Source organism: Danio rerio, chromosome 5 (assembly GCF_049306965.1).
Source record: "Danio rerio strain Tuebingen ecotype United States chromosome 5, GRCz12tu, whole genome shotgun sequence".
NCBI lineage: Eukaryota > Metazoa > Chordata > Actinopteri > Cypriniformes > Danionidae > Danio > Danio rerio.
In genome coordinates this window covers 34,950,506-34,968,688 of record NC_133180.1, presented here as the reverse complement: position 1 = coordinate 34,968,688, position 18,183 = coordinate 34,950,506, and the positions used below count along the sequence as shown (strand labels likewise).

At 34.8% G+C, this 18,183-nt stretch overlaps 1 protein-coding gene across 9 annotated transcripts in view; it reads left to right on the top strand.

Moving 5' to 3' along the window:
* The first annotated feature begins 7,401 nt into the window (after positions 1-7,401).
* Positions 7,402-18,183, top strand: part of fibcd1b (fibrinogen C domain containing 1b) — a 288,498-nt gene continuing 277,716 nt past the window's right edge. For 6 of the 9 annotated variants that reach the window (XM_073950807.1, XM_073950806.1, XM_068221274.2 and 3 more), the window contains exons 1-2: positions 7,402-7,521; positions 9,848-10,002. The gene's annotated coding sequence lies outside the window, so the exon portion shown is untranslated. The other 3 variants (XM_073950804.1, XM_073950803.1, XM_073950808.1) reach the window with 2 other exon arrangements.

Sequence of the window (18,183 nt, the reverse complement as noted above, 5' to 3'; positions counted from 1 at the left end):
GAGGCGACAGCACTACCTACTGTGCCACTCCGTTGCCCCAAATGATAAACTTTCACACTATTATGTTTAAATTTAGAAGTAGCTCCTTGTCAACTATCATTCAGACTCAACATTGCATATTTGTGATGTGACAACTGCGGATGCACACATTGATATCTATACTGAAACAATATATTGTGCAGCTCTGCTCTCTATGATCTGTGATGTGTAGATAATTAGACATCCACTTTGGCTTTATATTGAAGAACAAAACATAAATGTATAAAAAAAGTAATGTAAACCACAGAAAGTAATTTAGTCGTAAAAAATTTTAAAAATGGCAAATTCTGCTCCTGGTTTTAGGACTACAGACTGAACATATCTGTGAAAGACCAGCAAATTAACATCATATTAACACGTGGGTCATGTGCAAATAGATCCTCTGATGCACAGATGCAACTGTGTTGCTACATGCGCACATAATAGTCAGTAATTTAAGAACACTACAAGATGGTTTTAATATTGTATAATAGCATCTTAGATGACATTTAAGTGTGTGCAGAAAGAATGTGTAGTCCCTTGAGATGTAACCGTAATGCTAATTGTAACCCCCATATTCCATACGCTCTAATTTTCCCACTCGTCCTTCATTATATTACATTACACAAGTCCATAAAAGAAACTCTAGAGCATATTTACTAAAGACAGAACATGCAGATATAGACAAAAGACAAAGATATTGTTATTACTGACCAGTGGAGTGTCCCGGATGCCACACTTGTTTTATGCAACCACATATATATGATGATGTTCAAACCAGGAATAGCAGCATCCACCTGGGAAAACCAAAGGAGAAATTGATGAGAAAATATGTAGATGTGAAAGCAAGTAGTGGTGACAAATGAAGGTGAAATGAAAATGAATGAGGCGATCATAAAACAAAATAGAACAATACAATGGACATGAATAGATTTGCATTGCATCCACTTTAACAATCTATGCAAGGTAAACATAATCCATTTTATATCATCAGTTGAATATATAGCTGAACAAGTTTATATTGTAAGTGGTGCAACATCCACTTGCTTGTGCTCTTCCATAGCACAAATCACCAGTGTTTAAATCATTGTCCTGTTTTTTTTTTTTTAACCAGCCAGAATTTGTGAATTGTTTTGCCTTAAACATGAGCGCCCTTGTCGTGTTTTGACAGCTATCACAAACTGTAGAAAACAACTAATCAAAACAGGTTTAAGACCAGGCAAAATCATTTTCTGTCGGGTCGCTCCAACTTCACAGTAAGTACTTTCACTATTTACAATCAAACCGACCTAAAACTGACACATTGGTCTGTGTTTCTGACTTCGGCAAATCAGTTTGGGCAAATGAAAACAATTATTTTTCATGAGTCCAACATCCAGCTATTTAACAAAATTTGCAATATACCTGAAAAATGATCTTTACAGAAGGCCATCTTTCATTTGAATGTTGTTAGATTAAGTAGAATGTTTAATTAACCTTGCACTTAATTCTAAAGCACAAAATGACCAATAAAAAAAGTGTAAAGCCAAAAGCAGACCATTTTATACTAAAATAGAATTAGGCTAGTTTTGTTATCAATGATTTTTGTCAAAAAAATCACGAAACACCTCATTATTATTATTAATATTATTAATATTGTTATTATGTTGCTGTTGTTGTATTTTTTTATTATTCGACAGGCTTTTTAGAAAATATGCTAGTTAATTTGTCATTTACCTAATACATGACAATAGGCTTTAAACAAGATATAACAAATACCTGACATATTAGTTTTTCTTAGGATAGATAGCCTAAGCTATTTGTACTGGGGCATTTCACACACTGACACTTTGTGTTTCTTTATTAAAATGTTTGCAATTTAAATATCTTATGACATTATTTATAAAACTGTAATATAATAATTAAAATTTAAATAAATATTTTAATTGTATTATGTTATGTATTAATATACAGTTGAACTATTTGTAATACATCAAAAAGCATGCACATTATCAGCTGACAACTTTCCAAGCACAAGAACAAATTACTAGATAAAATTCCACTAAAATTAGAGATGTTCAGATCCGATCACATGATCGGAAATCCGGCAAGAATCATGCGGCGTCAGACTTGATCGGAATTGGACGTTACCTCCTGATCAGGACTCAAAAATAAATGTATATAGACCTTTATATATTCTCATTATTTTATAACATATCAATAGTTATGCGGTGGCACAGAGTTATACCTCTTTCTTGACTTACACAAAAACAACAACGTGTGCGACATGACATCACTTTGTTGTTCAAGCTACCTCACAGAAGTGCTCTGCTAACAAGTTGTTGAATGTTAAAATAAGGTCAACTAAATAAAAATTAAGGAACATCCTGGATCTGTTTCTTCGCTCTTCTTTATTCTTTTTTATGTATTATAGAAGAATAGGTTTTGGTATTCTCAAAATCAAGTGATTTCGAGGGCAGAAAAACCTGATCGGGACATCCCTAACTAAAATGCTATTTTAAGCATCCTTATTAAATGCAAAATTATGGGAATAACTGCAAAAAAGTTCCACCTTTTGAGAAAAAGAATCACCCCTTTCACTAGGTTGCCTACGGGCCTGCAACAATAAAAACAGGATATAAGACTAACATGTTCCTACTGTCTAAGAACAAAGGTATAATATCTAAAAATATGATATATCTACAAAAGATCCAGTCAAATGACTCTGCATTTTTCAACAGAAGTCTTATCCTTGTCCTTATCATACCAGAAGATCCTTTATCTGGTAGTTGGCACTTGTTGAGCAAGTGAGTCGCTCCAGCTGGATACTCCTAGTATAACATATTGGCCATTTAATTCCAGCTGTAAGGGTTTATGTACACACAGGCATTACAATTCAGTGCTGCACAGCTGCTCAGGTAAGAAAAATAGATTGCTGGTGGAAAACAGATTAATTCACTCACAAGGTAGGGTCTTTTTTCCACTAGGAAAGCTTGCATGAAGCAGTATGTCATATTCATTCATTCATTTTCTTTTTTCGGCTAGTTTCTTTATTACTCTGGGGTCGCCACAGTGGAATGAACCACTCAATATGTCATACAAGATCCCAATTCAGTCAGAGGGTCAGGAGAGACAAATAATGTCCCAATAAGTAGGAGAACAAAATAATGTCACAATAAGTAGTCCAGGTATCATATTGTGACTTTGGGCATGGCACTAATTCCATCATCGTCAAGTGGGGATGAAAGTTGCTTTGGACACAAACATTTGTTAAGTAAGAATTTGCTTTCAGTCAGTTTCTACAACAGCAGATCCTTTAGGATGACAGAATTAAGTCAATAGCATCTGTGAATGCACTAAAATCCAATACAATTTTCCAAATAGTCACTTTATTGAATGTTCTTCATGCATCTTGATTTATCAGCCATGCTGTCAGAGATGTTTATATTTCATAAAATATTCCATTCTGAGTGAAAGTTCAAAATTCAAAATTTTATTTACTGGATGCATTTACGTTGTCTGTTAAGAACTAAGAAAAGATCAGTGAAGTGCCTTTTACAAAATGTTGGAACTTGCTTTGAAATGATAACTGAAAACATAGGTCTCATCTATAGAACTGCATAGTCAGGTGTGCTTTCTCAGTCTAACTGTACAGCTAGCAGCTTTCCTCTTTAATGCCATTTCATACACTTGTTATTGCCACCAATGCAGTTGATATTTTATTCCAAAAAAAGTATTATTAGACTATTTAGATGGTACTGTATCATATGTTCTAGAATTCCTGTAGTTTTAGTCCCTTTATGGCTATACAAAAATAGAAAATATTTGGATTTGTGCAAAAATGTAAAATAAAGACTAATAGTAAGCACAATAAATAAATAAATAAATAAAAAAAAATAAAAATAAAATAAAATAAAAAAAAATAATTTCTAATTTGGGTACTGCATTTTTGGAGACACTGCAAACAACCCCCAGGACATATTTGCATAGACAGTGAAAAAAAGTAGACGATTGCAAAGTAAAAATGCCATCTTTAAGGCTGCTTACAGCAAGAATAATGATTATAACATTAAAGCTAAAGATATTGTTATAAATTAAATGTAAATTCAAAAGAACACCTGTGTCCACAGCACAGCTCTTTAGTGATTACGTACAATATAATTGGAATCCCTTTCAAAATGATATTTTTTTCATCAGCCAATCAGGATCCTTTAATAATTGCAAGCAACAGGTTCAAATGCATTGATTTACTGTGAGATGGTATGAACACTCACTATGCTGTGAGATGGTGTGAACACAATAAATAAATAAAATAAAATAAAACATTTCTAATTTGGGTACTGCATTTTGGAGACACTGCAAACAACATCCAGGGCACATTTGCATAGACAGTGATCAAAAGCAAACCATTGAAAAGTAAAAATGCCATTTTTAAGGCTGCTTACACCAAGAGTTATGATCAAAACATTAAAGCTAAAGATACTGTTATAAATTAATTGTAAATTCAAAAGAACACCTGTGTCCACAGCACAGCTCTATAGTGATTACATACAATATAATTGGAATCCCTTTCAAAATGATAATTTTTTAGCCAATCAGGATCCTTTGATAATTGCAAGCAACATGTGCAAATGCATTGATTTATGCCGTGAGATGCTGTGAACACTAGTTTCACACCTACAGTATAGTTTGTACAACACACTATATAACTACAAATTGTTTATATGACTGACAACATAAATACACATCATTTTCAGTATATTTTTAGTTTACATGGTGTGTGTGAACCACTTAACCTTTATGCTAAGTCAAAACTGTGTGCCTTCGTTAACTATCTCAGGCCTGTAGTGTATGTGCTGATCTGTTGTGTTGAAAGCTCTCAGATCACGTCATCCTTGTTAATTATTGTTTGTTGCTTTTATTGAGTGTGAATTGAGCAATTATATCAGGAAAAGCATGCCCTGGGGTCTACAGGGCAAGGCTAAGCTTGTTCTTACTTATTTTTCCACATCCTATTTCTGGCTTCAAAGAGGGACAGTCTTTTATTAAGCACTGCAAATTGACTTGGTAATTCAGTGGTGGCTCAAGAGCGTCACCGAGGAATAGTAATGAGAAATAGACAGTGAGCAAGTCTTTTGAGTGTGAATGTGTCTGTGTGTATGAGCAAAAGGGAGTCAGTGAGAGTTGCATTAGTGCCTATGAATACAAAATGGTTAAGTTAGTCTGTTGATAAAGCCGACAAAAAAAGGGTTTGTTAAAGGCTACGGATGGCATGAATGTCTCACTCTTTTTCTGTTATGCACCTGCTCTCAATGAAACTACACAAAACAAAAGCAAGGTCTTGAAGTATAAAGTACTCGGCTGCTGCTTCTTTTCACTAAAATGAAGTCACTTCTTAAACAGGAGCAGCACACAGTAACAGGAATGATATAAAAGAGATGCTTACTTATTTATTTAAGTAACGGAAAGAGTCTTGCATGTGTTCATGTAAGTGTGTGTGAGAGAGAGATTGTCCAGTCAGCGCTCTCATTTTGCACAGGAAGACTCTTTGGCATACTCAAAGATGTTTTAAGAGATCTCATTTAACTCCCTTTAGTGATACCCTCTTTGCTCTTAGACTCTATTACCTCTCCTCTCCATGGAACACTCTAGAACTCCATTCTGCACTAAAGGGACAAGAACTGGCCCAGACCCAAAAGATCCATTCAGCAAAGCTTCTACAAATCCAAGCAAGATATACTGTATGAGCTATTTGCTCCAAAATAATCAGAAATAGCAAAGCAATTTCACCACATCGCAAAAAAATGCTCTTGTGTTGTTTTGGAAAGCCTCCTAAAAAAATGAATATGTTGACAGGCTGGGTAGTGAGGGAAGGAAAATACTGTACAGATCTTTTTTCAAACCAGAACTTTAGTGCCCATGCACTTTTTCAACAGCATTAAAGCATTTGTTTTCTATTGAAATTTTCATAATGCTGTTATCAATGCTTTATTAGCCAGAATGAGAATCAAACCAATTAGCTATGAGGAGAATCACAACATTATCAACATTGGTTTTCAACAACTATATGACAATCAGACAAAAAGACAATGTAGACTGAGAACTTTATGGATTTACACTAGACTAGAATCTCACAAAGCAGTGCAAATTCCACAAATTAATAAAAAACTAATTTAGAAACAAAGCTATTTTTTAGATTATTTGGTTACATCTTTTTGAAACAGTAAAAAAATAAAACTGCATGTAATATAGTATGCACACATTCTTTTTTTTATATATATATAAGGACATTTCACAAAAACATTCTGGCATTGTCTACTCAACTTTCACTTCCAAACCTGAGTGAGTTTCTTTCTTCTCACTGAATACAAATTTTTACAAAGAATTGGTACCTAAACAGTTGATGTTAACCACTGACCAGAATGAAATACTGAAATAAAAGTTAAGAAAAGAGTGAGAAACCGATGACCAAATGCAAAACTGCTGACTTTACAGTAAGTAAGAACAACATTATATTTTTTTCATTCACATTGTTTCAAGGAACTTACTTGGCAATTCTAAATAGCAAAAACTCACGCACTTTCCTGCGGTAAATTGACTGTTGGGTCTGCTCAGAGCTCAGAAAAGTGCACAATAAGGGCATATATTGCCCACAAAGGGGGTAAACACATTCATTTATCTCAATCAAAATACTGGTAGTAAACATGATTGGTTTAGAATTGGTAATGAGATAATAATTGGTCTGTGTTGAAATTAGTTATTAATAAGATATATATTTTTTTCAACATGTGGAAAATAAATGAGTTCTGACTTCAGAAATCTAGTCATTGCTCTATAGCATAAACTACACTATAGTATATTACACTGTTTATTTGACTAACACTTTACTAAGATTTAGATTTATTATTGACCCCTTTTCTTTTAAGCTAACAAACAAATCATAATTAACCTACTTAATAAATATGCTTCTTTTTTATTTAACCTGCTATCATTTAAGTGCATTCCTCAATCAGAGGAATCAACCAAGAGTAGCATACAAATTATTTACTCACCTTTTAACTGATTTCCCTGCTGAAAATGTAAGGGCCAGCGACAAAAATAAAAGTATGGCTAGCTTATGAAAACGTTTCCTATATATTCCACTATAGCTACAAGATATAGCTAAAAATAATAGTTATTGTTGAGCCAGTATAGGAAATGAAGCCATTTTTAACCAGTTTACGTTAAACTAGCTCCAGTAGGCTACAGGTATCATTTTTAACAACTAATATAGTGCAGCAAAAACACGTGCTCCCCTACAACATTTCAAATCGTAAACATCGTCACATGACCGGTTCATGAACCAATCTTTGAATCGGTTCTTTTCGACGAATGGTTAAACCAAACCGTTCTTTCCTTGGAGTTGACTCGGTTGTTTGTAGCTGTATTATATCGCGTATGTAAACAATAAACGATGCCTTTAGAACACACTTAAGCCTGGTTTATACTCAACGCGTTCGCTTGTTCGCAAATATTGTCCTGTGGGTGAGTACGTTCTTTTAGTTTTCAGAACTTTATGAATAATTTTCTAGAAATAGGTGCTGGTTCAGTGTTTACATTGTTGTTCTATCTAAATATCGTGGAGCGTGAATAATTGCTTTTTATTACAAAGAACATATTTTAAAAGCTTCTTTTTTTATAAGGAAGCTTCGAGAAGCTTCGGCTAACGTTGATTAACAAATTAACACGCTGCTAGCTATTCTCAACCTCGCTAAACATCCATCAAAGTCAGAATGAAATTCTTTGGTGTTGTTTTGCCAAAAAAGTTATGTCTGCAAACTTGCAGGCTGCATACTATTTTAGAGGTCTGCCCACTCTGGCACTACAGCTGGATTGAGGTAAAGTTTGTTTTAGATTAACACTTTCAGACTTTCTCCTTGCTAATATAATTTCAGAAAAAGTCTTTACAAACTCTAACTTTTAAAATCATTTTAGCAGCCAATGACAATCAAAGTACAACATTGCTCAGAGTTTGTTAAATAGTCCTGATGTTGTTTTGAAGTCATATATGTTATTTCAGACTGAATATTCAAAGTAGGCAGAGCATCACAAGTTCATTGAACAAATGTTTGAATATAAAACCAATTTTACCTCAGTTACAGCTAGCGGTGTAACGTAACATGTTGTCAGCATTGCTGCAAAATTCAGCACTTTAGCCACCCTTGCTTTTTAGTTGTTTTAATAGAAACCACAGGACACAGTAGAGAACAGAATTTGGACATGACCAACCTTGTTGTTTGATGTTGTTTTGACATTAATTTCCAGACTAATTACCAATTAAAAGCAGAGGTTTGTATTATAAAAAAAAAACTTGACCTTGCACAGACCTGCAATTAGTGCAGCATGAATAAGAAAGTGAAAGTGTGTATATAATAATAAAGCAATATGTGAAATAGGCGAGATATGGAAATATGTGAGATATGGAGTTCTGCAATGTACTGTACACGCCTAATTGGACAGGTTCCAGCTAAATCTGTTAATTTACTTGGAGTTACTATCAAAGAAACACTTAATTCTGCTTTTTTTATATACAGATTTACATCATAAATCTTGTTGACTAAAATTCAAGAAATCTTGTACAAGAAAAATTATATTGAGGAATAATATGCAAAGAGAAGTGCTGTGACGAAAATAAAAATCCTTGAGAATAAAAAGCTTATTGAGTAAAACACTTTAGCAACAAATGAACTGCACTGTTGATGTTGTTCATTTTCATAATAAATTGTGAAATCTAGATCATAGAGCACAATCAGCCATCAGTAATCTGTAAAACTGCTTCCGCAGCTGAAGCTGTTGATAACGAAATGGCTGACACAAAGCGATTAGCATACACATTGCTGCAGAGCACATTTATATTATTCAGTGTAATGAAACACAGAATGCAAATCATTGATATATTGCTTTTCAAAATAGCTTTGAATTACTTGGAAGAATAAGATATTATATGCAAAGTAAAACATCTAGACCTACACGAGCTTTGCTATTTGTAGTTTAAATGGATAGTTCTGCTTCTTGATTGTTATGAGAGCCATGTTCAAAGCCATTGTAGATTACTCATTGATAATACCTATGTGACCTCATTACATCAGTACTGTTGTAGTTTTGTGTATCTTTGCTACAGTTTCACGTATTATATATTTCAGCAATACCCTAATTTATTTATTTAATGAACTGACATCTGCTGTGTCACTCACCTTTAAATGTTAAACCACGTTCCCCTGTAAAGTATTTTTGTCTGTGGGAGAAGCGTTATGTATTGTTTTGGGGTAATCAATGTTAAGAAATCATACTGTATATAATCTTCTCAATATTTCCTGAAATATTTTTCTTATTGAAAAAAAGTCTTATTTTAGGTAAATTTAGTTATATAAGTTTAGTTTTTATTTTTAAGGTCAACATTATTAGCCCCATAGGAAATTATTTTTTGATTGTTTACAGAACAAACAATTGTTATCTAATGACTTTATTTAACCTACTTAAACTAATAATTTCATTCAATTTTAAGCTGGAGACTTGTACAGTATCTTGAAAAATAGCTCTGTCCCGTACTTGAATCTGATTGGCAAATAGTTATTCAATATTCTGCAAATAACAGCACTCGTACAGTTACTTAACCCTACACCCTTGTGTATTACTCTGCCCACATGCAGCGACAAGCAGAGGACATCCTGCAGTTTGACAAATATTTCTGCTATTGGACAACATAATGTATTTTTGAGTTTTTTTAGTTGAGAATGTAGTTCTTTAGATTGCAGCTATGCTATTTATTTATAAGGATAGTACCTGTTTTTAAATATTTGTCATTTTGCAGAGACAGCGCGTTGGCGGCCGTTAGCCTGTTTGAGCAGAGCAAAGACGGTTGATGTTGTCTATCCACAAGATGGCGACAGAGACCACATAATAAGCCCTTAGAGGAGGAAAACAGCGTAATTTCTATCTACAGCCGATCAAATCATTATTAAACTGGTAAGTGACTTACTTATTTAATCCTGGAACCTGAATTGCTTTTTGGTATTTCTAATGCGTCTCCTGTTTACATTACTGTATAGACCAGTTCAGTAAAAAGAAAGAAAGAAAAAATGCCTGCATGTGTTATACATATCTGAACTCTTCATATATGAGGAATTCAGACGCAAAACCTGCTAAATCCATCAGACCTCTTTTCTTGTAAATAAGCATTTTCGATCAGGCTTCTTTGATTAGGTTCAGAAGGTTCATTTTATAGCTAATGATAAGGTTGTTATCTAGTAAATAAAGTAGCTTTTTTCAAAAATATCCCTTTAGATAATTCTTTGTTTTTTTTAACAAGGTAGATATTCTTTTGCGTTAAAACAAGCTAAATCCACCTATTGAGACAGGACTTTGTAATTAGTTGAAAATCACTAAAGATGCAATTAGAAATTATTTTACCAAACATAAGACACCTAAAATGAAAAATACATAAATCTGACAAGAAAGTGTCAGTTCATTCCGCATTGGCAACTCCTGATAAACTAGAGAAAAAGCAGAAGGTAAATGAATGTATGAATTATCAATAACATTAAAATTGACATTAATTAAATCTTAACAATCTATTGTCATTTCTGAGATTTGAGATTTAAATTTAATGCAAGTAGAGCAATGTAAACATTGTAAATTAAACTTAATGCAATGGAAAAACATTGTGAAACATTAATATCTGTGCATTGACCAATGAAATAAAAGCTTAATATAAAAAGCTTATCAGATATAGGTATTATGAAGTAATATAAATAATATAATGTTTTATATATTATATTTATCTTATTAAAAATAGCTTACATTAACAGATAAAACACAAGGTAGGCCTACTGGGCAAAAAGGGGCTGTCTCTCATACATTTTTAGCAGCTGTCATTCATTCATTCATTCTCACTATACTCACAGTCTTTGTCTCTTTTTCATCTCTTGTTTATCCTCATAGCATCCATGACAGTCAGACAGGCTCATCCAATTCCTCAAACTCCAATTCAGCAAAAATATTGGTTGAACATGGACTACGTGCCTAAAGCATTCGCTCAGTGTCATTAGCTCATTTTTTGTGGAAGTGGCGTTTAGTGGCTTTTGCATCTGAACTCTTCATATATATTTAGCAACGGTTTCTGCTGTTCTGACGTCAGCTGCAGATGTGAATGAATGGCAGAAGAAAGTAGTTCCTCCTACAAAAGGGATTTTTATTACACCCATAGCAGTGCAATATGGCTGTATATGGTCACTGGTGAGACACTAAGGGACTCGGCCTGTGGCCTCGTGCCAGCGCATGCCTCTAAACAGTTCCGGTATACAGCACTATTGCACTGCTACGTGTAATATTGCTTGTGTGTGTGTGTGTGTGTGTGTTGAAAAAAAATCTTCATTAAACAGCACCTAGAAAATTACAGAGTAGACAGAAAGCAGCATCCACATTTAATTTACTTTAATTTGCAATTAAATTCAATTCTAATGCCATCACAGTAAAATACTCATCATCATGGAAATTATTTTATATTCTATTTTCTTTTTTATATATTTATTATTTTTTGATGCTATGCTTTCATAGCAGTTTTTATACAATTCAAAGAGAACGTATGGGAATCAAACTATAAACATATTTCTGTAAATACACAGAATGATATACAACAGAGGCTGATGCCGATGTTAATTTGTCTTCATTCGTGTCAGATAAGCAAAAGCTAAGCCCTAAAGGTTTTGCCGTTGATGAAGTCTTTCAAGTTTCCAGTCTGTCTTTGCTATGACAGGGTCTCTCTCTAATGAACACAGCTTCTGTTCAGCCTCTTGACATGCAGTGCACTGACAGAGTAAGAGAGAGCACACAAGCTAATCGGCCCGCAGGTCAGTTTGCTCTTCATTTTCTGTTTACTTGCCGTGCCTTCTCTTTATGGAGTCATGACCACTTCTTTATGGGCCAGCAGAATTTTCCTTGCTCTTTACACGTATTTATTTACATTTTAATGAGGATATTAGTAAAGCGGTGACATTAGAACACCAGTAAATAGTCATTGAATTTCATCTTCAAAAGATTAAAACGGGTACATTTAAGTAGACTGTTTAAAATTATGTTCAACTTGAATTGCTCTAGATATGTGTCTGTTTTTCAGAGTAAGATCACAGTAGGTTAGAAAGGCATTTCTTTTTACTCAGCAATATGTGGGCACAATTAGGCTGAGTTGAGAACTGGTCAAAAATATTTCTTAAGTTTCTTTTTTATTTCCTTTTCTTCCTTTTTTGTGCCATCTGATATTATGAACCATTTACTTGGCGGGCATAGTGACAGAAAATGACTTGGTTTTTCCATCGGCACAGTGAGTTACTTGACAAAAAGCTTCTACTTAAGAAAGAATGCAGTGTTCTTTCTTTTTCACCATCTAAAAGGCAGAGTGGAAGCACGCTGGGATGGTGAAAGCAGTAAGCACCGTAGATTTACATCAATGATGCGCATGCGTTTATGTGAGCAAGGTTGTGAGAAGGCAGAAGTTAAATTTGTTTTAAGACAGTCTCTCCTTTACACACACCATAAATGTTGTCATCCTCAACACACCAGCTCAAACACAATTGTGAGTGAAGATACTAATCTCCACAGCCAGTATACCACAAATAGGATCAGGGAAGCATGAAATCCATACCTTGTAAACACTACACCTTCAGACAGGGTCGAGGGAGGAAGACAGACGGAGAGTGACAGAGTAGAAACGTCATGCCCATACAAATGTGCTTCTTGACAAGAGGATTTCACAAGAATGCAGCTTCCAAAATAACTATTTGTCTTTGTTAATCAGCAGGACAATTACTAGGTGGAAAGAAGTGTTTGTTTGAATTGCTGTGGCGGAAATCACAATATTTGGTCAGTCCAGTGACGCTGCATCTTTTGCTTTCAGCTTGTTTTGCCCTCATGTTGCTCAACACAAATTACATTTTTACATACTAAATGCAAACGGCAGGATGCCTAGTTGCATAAGTAAATTCCAAGAAACACTGTTGACAGTTGAAATCAATAACCAAAGAAACATGTTTGTGAACAGTTTATTAGCTTTCTGTGTGAGGCTGTGAAAAAAAGCACAGCATTGTGTACATAGTTTAGAGACCAATCAGCTGAGCATAACAAGGCTGTTTTAGTGAATATAAAGCATTTAGGTGCATAATGATGGAAGGGACAGAGTAGTGAGTAAGCAGAAGATTTGTATACAAACTGCTTCAAAAGAGATGGGGCGAGAACCAGGAAACTTGGCTGGTGATAGTTCAACTGTAGCCAATGGAATTGCTGATTGCTTATTAGTTGTGCCACTAATGAAAAATCAACCTGGAAGTGGTTTCTGCTTTGTTTTACAAGCTTTGGTTGTGTCTGAAAGCTAAAGTTGCTTCTTTCGCATACAGGTAGAAGGAAGGAAACAACAATGCACATCTACTTTCAATGAAGGTGTCACATCCTCTTTACTGAAATGCCTTTATCTGATTGATTTTTTAGGCTGCATAGATGGATTCTTCACTGCCTATGGTATTCCACCATCCTGTGCAATCAATTCAGTGACATTTAAGAAAAAGAAAAATCTTTGTAAGTTGTTGTTGGTGGTCAGTTTGCGTTTAAATGTGCTTTAAGGTGTGGTAAATTACTATTTCATCAATTAAATATTCAGTTAGTTATCACCAAAGCTGTCCGTTTTGTTGTAAATCATTAAACCAATATGCTGCATCAAAGGTCTGTCCAAATACTGTTTGTCCATTATGTACAAATGCTGCCCTATTCCCTGATAGATAGTAGGACTGCATAATATATTGTTTCAGCATCGATATTGCTATGTGCGAGTCCACAGTAGTCACATTGCAGGGATCTGCAATGCAGTCAGGATTATAGTTGAACAGACATTACAGTTTACAACATAGTGGAGTAATTTCATATTTCAACCTTCAAGTGAAAGTTTATTATTTGCATTTATTTTTAAGGCGTGCAATTATTTTGAGCAAACCTAAACATTTGGACACAATAAATAAAACAATTGTACTCAATTAAAACAATATATTGTTATTATTATTTTTATTATTATACAGTGATTATTAAATTTCTGCTTCTGAATACTGTTTGACATTCCAGTAAATCATAAATCTTTGTTTATTTGGATCTTTTGTCTGTTTTATTTATGTAACTATACTTGTCATTTTAAAAATATACATTATTTTATGCAGATACACTCCCCTACAGAATTACCTCAATCTTTACAAGCTGTCTAGTCATCTGGTAAAATTGCATTTATATGGCAATATATATCGCAGTGAATGAAAATATTGCAATGTCAGTTTTTTCTAATATCGTGCAGCCCTATTAGGTAGTAAGACCATAAAAAAGCTGCCTCAAAGTGTGCTAAGACTCAGTCTCTTTTTTGTTTAAATTGCTGAAAAGATGGTTGTCATAGTTTTTTTATTTTTATTTTGCTGGTCAGATTCCAACACAGGCTTGTGGGAAATATGCGCTCGTGGGAACATATGGCTTCATTTTGTGTTTAATTGAATGTTATGGGTTGGTACCACTGACTGCTTACCTCCGTATAGACGACTTTTCCAGCGTGATTGGTTTGCTTGTTGGTTTACCATAAATGGTCTCAGACTTGGAAAGTTGATTATAGTGGATTGGGGATCGAGTCCAGTGAAGGGTGGTTCTAGAAACTAGGTAAAATGAAACCCATTTATGAAATCATGATAAAAGCATTCTCTTAGTTTGCTTTTAAAAATACCATTGATTGGGTTCAGGGAACAGGGTGTTTGGGTCAGTTGATATTATGGTGATATAATGTGCACAATGACAAGCCTTCTCTCACACAGATGTGCATGAGAAAGACGTTGAGATTGGCAGTAATATACAGAGTGGCCTCTGGTGGATTTACACGAAATGGCATGTATTAGAAAAGGTGCCCCAGTATTGTAATTGAGATTGTTAAAAATATACATGGTGATTAGTGGGTTTGTGAAAACAAAAACCACAAGCAAACATAGACCCGGTTACATAATTCTCGGTTCTCAAAAATGAAGCCCTTGACACATATCTTCAATGAGTCTAGGTTTCCAAATTCAATAGGGATCAACACTTAAAAAATGCTGTATTGTTGTAACTGAAAAAGTGGGTCAAATATGGACAAATTCAGCATTGGGTTAATTTTGTCAATAACATTAAATTACACTTTTTAACCCAACAGTTTGTTTTGTCCATATTTGACTCAAGCTTGACTTACAACATTGCAGCATTAAAAAAACTTACATGATTTTGCATGAGGGTGAAAGATTGTTCCCAAAATTTGCCATTCTAACCTACAGGAAGCTGTTTGATTTGGAAGTGGAATCTGTTTAAGTTGTGCTATATGCACCATAACACTTTCGTCAGTTTTTTTTTTTTCCTGACATTTCTCTAATGTGATCCCACCATTATGTGAAGAACAACATTTTCTTATGACTTACAAAAAAAAAAATCAAGACGGCCACTGGAGCCACTTTGAAAAAAAGATGCACAATTCTTCGAACACCAAGAGAAACGTTCATGGACGAAACAACCTTTCTTGTATTTTTCTCTTCTTTCACTTCGCCTTTCATCAGACAGCCATACATTATGCAAAATTGCATAAATCATAGGGCATAATCCTCTAACCAACACATTATAGAAACCCTGCTGTTTCACAACAAATCCTGTAATATAATCACCTGTCACGGTGGATAGAGTTTCAGTTGATGTACAATGCTTTATTTTGTTGGTACTTTATGCCCAGGTCATGTCTCGCAGCGAAGTCACGCTGAAATAATAAGCTGACTGAACGATGAGGCGGTCACAGAAATGCCACGTTTAATCTGTAGAATCAGCCTGATGCTGGAAAATAGTTCATTGTTGATTCTGCTCATTATTTTTTTAAAGATTATGCCACGTTTCCCCATGTGGTCGCATTTTTCACCGGCACTGATGACTATGCTGGCAGTCTGAGTGCATGAAAGGTTATGTGAATATGAATGATTAAAACGATTCACGTATATTCTCTCATTGCTGACACTAGTAACAAAGCGCCATATAATGTGAACCAAATCCCACTTGTAATGCTTGTACCGGATTTAGGTGAGCACCTGCCGTGCATCTTGCTGTTTAGTTATTATCATGCAGCGTGCATGTGATCTGTCTCTGGTTATGCACTCGGTCTTGTAAGGTAAACTCGTGGTGTCAATCAATATATAAAATGCCTTCATCTTTTGTAGCATTACTAAACTGTGAAAGTGTCAGAGCCGATGGTTTAAAGAGAATCCTGCATGCTTGACTGAGCTGCCTGTGCATGAGCAGTGTGAATGATTTGACACTCAACAAAAATGTTGGCATGACCGTTTCTCAAAGAGAGAGTTTAAAATGAGGCTGTTTCATACTTGCATGAGCCTTTACAAAGCATGAGGTTTGATCACATATTGTGTGATGACTGTTGTGCTTCAGTGCTGCTCTTCAATTATTTATTCATTCATTTATTTTCCTTTTGCTTATTTCCTTTATTCATCAGTGGTCACAACAGAGGAATGAACTGCCAACTTATCCAGCATATGTTTTATGCAACGAATTTCCTTTCAGCTGCAACCTAGTGCTGGGAAATACACACACATAAGCTATGGGCAACCAACCTACTCTATACAGCATGTCTTTTTGACTTTAGGGGAAACTGGAGCACCCTGAGGAAGCCAACGCCAACACGGGGCAAACAAGCAAACTCCACACAGATATTCCAACTGGCCCAGCTGGGACTCGAACCAGCGACCATCTTGCTGTGAGGCGACAGTGCTAACTACTGAGCCACCCACTGTTCAATTAGTTGAAGTATTTTGTTGAAAAATGCTAATGGAAGACATTACGGTAATAGTATGTGTAATATAGTATTTCATGAGTGGTTTTTTTTTTGAGATTTTAAAGATACAGGAAAATAGCAGAAACTCAAAGTACAGTACGACATTCTGATTTTGAGAATTTCATGTAAATGTCAGCTTCTTGGAAATGAACTGTAAAGTGTCTGTAAGTAAGAAGGCAGGCCACTTTTAAAACGAATATTATGTGATTGGAACTACCATTCTAAGACTGGTTACAGTAGTGAAGTGCTTTTAGTGAAGAAATCTTAGTGTGACATATGGACTTTAATAGATCATGCTCTTAAGAACAAACAATTCAAAATTTTATTGGTTAAAGCAACCGGTTCATTGCTTTTTTTTCATGCTACAAACCTCTGCACTGCTGATTCTAACGGCCTCCAGGCAGATTTTTTTGATGCTGGCAATAAGATTGCTGAAATATGATTGGTCAAAAGCTCTAATATAAAAATACCCTACTGAATGTTGCGCAACCGAGAGAAAAAGCGATTAAATGAAGAGAACAGACTATAGGACACTATTTAATAAACATTCATGGTAGGGCTGCACAATATTGGGAAAAAAATGACATTGCAATAATTTTATATAAATTATTATATAAATGCAATTTCAGCAGATGACTTAAATAGCTTGTAAAGAATTCATAATTTTAGATCGGTTGGGGTGATTTTGTAGGGGAGCGTATCTGCATAAAATATAATAATAAAAAAAATGACAAGCAAAGTTAAATGCAACAGAGAACCAAGGATTTATGGTTTTCTGGGGAGTCAAACAGTATTCAGAAGCAGAAATTAAATAATCATTCATTCATTTGCATTTCGGCTCAGTCCCTTTATTAATCTGGGGTCGCCACAGTGCAGTGAACCGCCAACTTAACTCATTTGCCGCTCTGGTGTGTGTACCCTGATAGAATTCTATGTTTAGAATTCTAAAATGCATTGTGCTTCGTGATGTGTCATTGTGTGGCGCATCCGGTGTGTGACCCCCTTTACAGTCAGGCCTTAAATACACATGCAAACAAACTTTCACTCTAAGGTTCAAATATGAAATTACTCCACTATGTTGTTAACTGTAATGTCTCATCAGCTATAATCTCACCTACATTGTAGATTCCTGCAATGCGGCTATGGCAGACTTACACATTGCGATGTTGCTGAAATTATATTGTGCAGCCCTAATTAATGGAAAATGTATGAAAAGTAAATTAGTGATTCTAATGTTTGATGTGTGTTTGGGTCAGCAGAGAAGGCTTTGTTGGCTCTGA